The sequence below is a fragment of the Myotis myotis genome, unplaced genomic scaffold (genome assembly GCF_014108235.1).
Source record: "Myotis myotis isolate mMyoMyo1 unplaced genomic scaffold, mMyoMyo1.p scaffold_m19_p_12, whole genome shotgun sequence".
Taxonomy (NCBI): Eukaryota; Metazoa; Chordata; class Mammalia; order Chiroptera; family Vespertilionidae; genus Myotis; species Myotis myotis.
The window spans coordinates 34,744,849-34,747,671 of record NW_023416316.1 but is presented as its reverse complement, the minus strand read 5'-3'; the positions used below and the strand labels follow the sequence as shown (position 1 = coordinate 34,747,671).

Below are 2,823 nucleotides of genomic sequence, written 5' to 3'. Positions count from 1 at the left end.
CCCCCAATGCTGCCTGCTGTGCCATGTATATTTAACATATAGACAAAAAACGCAACATGTTCAAAAGTGACTTCCTTCTTTACTTTATATGCTCCCTTACTCAACAAATATTTGTTGAGGGTTTTCCAATTGCCAGGCATTGTGCTAAGTGCTAGGTGGACCCTGGTGCATAAAATAGATATGATTTTGCCCTATGGAACTTACAATCTAATAAAGGAGATATTCAATAAACAAGAAAACAAATAAATATGAGTTGAAAATTGTCTAAAAGAGTGAACATAGAAAATGACCAGGAAGTTAAAACCAAGATGTTGTATGAAGAACTGAAGGAATTAGGAAGGTTTTTGCCTCTCCATAGAAGGCTCAGGAGAACTTTTTAACTGCACATAAAATTTACAGGATGATATAAAAGTACTTTCACTAATTGTTGAGTTAGCATCAAAAGCTAGAAACATTAGGGAGGTCCATGTTAGATTGACAGGATGAAGAATTTCTTGAGCTATGAAAGAATGGAATAGCTGATTGGGGGGTGGAGTCAGGTCAGGAGTTCTCTTGATTAAAAACAGCCACATTACTGTTCAGTAGTAAAGAGGAGTAAATACACAAAAACATGGATGAATCTCAAAAACATTATGCAATCTACAGCCATACCATCCTGAATGCGCCAGATCTCGTCTGATCTCGGAAGCTAAGCAGGGTTGGGCCTGGTTAGTACTCGGATGGGAGACCGCCTGGGAATTCTGGGTGCTGTAGGCTGCAAAAACAAAAACAAACAAACAAAGAAGGCAAAAAACATCATGTAGAGTTAAAGAAACTTACACCAAGGACTACATATTATATGATTTCATTTACTTGAAATTGTAGAATCTGTTATCACTGCTATGCATTTTAGATATAGTACTTCTAATATTCCTGAGGATAATAGATGGAGGACATTATATTTTTCTGTTGTATATTTGTAAATTGTAAATCAGAAATTTTCTTGAGGCTAAGAAAAGTTAGATAACGTGTCCAAAACTGTATGATGGAGTGGCAGGACTGTCTGTTTTCAAAGTGTGCACCTGTGCCATCCAATACGGTAGCCACTAGCACTGTGTGGCTCCCAAGCACTTGAAATAGGGTGAGTGCAACTGAGAAACTAAATTTATAATTTTTTAACTTAAATTTAAAAAATTCATATGAATTTAGTTATTGGAAAACTCCATTTAGTTATGGAAAAAAGTTTAAGTGTATCTGTAACAATTTGTTAAATGAATCTACTTTTTCAATTGAAGATTTTATGAAATCTAAAATACTCATCAAGTATCCCCAATGGAAATTTAGCATCCCAACTGGAATGTGCTGTTACTTAAAATAGACATGTTTCAAAGACTTATTGTGAAACAAAGAATATGAAATATCTTATTAAGAAATTTTATATTAATGACATGTTTAAATGATAATATTTGGGTGGATTGGCTTAAAATTTTAAATATTAAAAGTAGTTTCAGCCCTTTTTTACTTTTAAAAAATTTCAGTGTTACATATGTGACTCATATTCCTACTGGGCAGAGTCAATCTATGCTATTTCCGGTGTACTCCGGCATGGCTAATATTCATATTTAAGCTAGGGGATGCAAGTTACTGGGAGTGGGGTGGGGGCACACTAAATCACTAAGACTCTTTGTAACTGTGAGATTCTAGGAAATTTTATGTAATACTTACTATATACCAGGAGCTACTTTCAAGTCTTGACATTCATTAATTCATTTCAGCCTTACCAAAACTCTATGAGGTAAGTACTATCACTATTCCCATTTTGCAGACCAGAAAACTGAGGTGCAGAGACCCAAACAGATATTTAGTAGTACCGAATTCAGTTGGGATATACTCAGAATTTAAAACATAGTCCTTCAGAACTTTCTTCAGATGGCTTTATTTAGAGATTTGGTTTCAGTCTCTCAGATTCCTGAGAACATTTTCCTCCTTTGAGAGGACTGGCCCCTTTCTCACGTACAAGCAGCTCACTGAATTGTGCCTCCCTTCCCAGAACCTAGAGCATTTATTCAAACATGTGGATCAGACTAGATAATTGGCCAGTGGGAGTACACTGTAACTGAGCAAATGGATGATTAGAGGAGTCCCATTGGGGAACTGATCATTTTCTTGCGGTAGAAAGGGTAATTTCGTCTCTCTAAAAGCCTGCCACGCCCTGTGAGAACTGACTTAGTGATGGAGTTGCGCCTGCATTTCTACGGCAGTGCTGCCGATGGAAACCTTGAAGAGGCCCAGGAGCTGCTGGGTTGTTCTCTCCCGATATTCGCAGGAGGAGAGAAGGTGACCACTGTTTTCAGAGGCTGTTAATCTCCTAAGTGCTCGGCTTTGTTCATTTGGAAGAGAACTTGAATTGGCTGGTCTTCTAGGAACTGCAACAAAGAAACTCAGAGGAGTCATTAAAGGTGATTTGAGCAGTTTGGATGGTCTAGACCAGCGGTTCTCAACCTGTGGGTCGCGACCCCTTTGGGGGTCGAACGATCCTTTCACAGGGGTCGCCTAAGACCATTGGAAAACACATACATAATTACATATTGTTTTTGTGATTAATCACTATGCTTTAATTATGTTCAATTTGTAACAATGAAAATACATCCTGCATATCAGATATTTACATTATGATTCATAACAGAAGCAAAATTACAGTTATGAAGTAGCAACGAAAATAATTTTATGGTTGGGAGTCACCACAACATGAGGAACTGTATTAAAGGGTCGCGGCATCAGGAAGGTTGAGAACCACTGGTCTAGACTTTACCCTCTTTCATGAATATGTCTTAAAAGTTCTGG

At 37.5% G+C, this 2,823-nt stretch overlaps 1 non-coding gene across 1 annotated transcript; it reads left to right on the top strand.

Moving 5' to 3' along the window:
* Positions 1-637: 637 nt before the first annotated feature.
* On the top strand, positions 638-756 carry LOC118667825. The gene has a single exon (XR_004971407.1). It is a non-coding gene; the product is annotated as a 5S ribosomal RNA (ribosomal RNA).
* Positions 757-2,823: the final 2,067 nt, after the last annotated feature.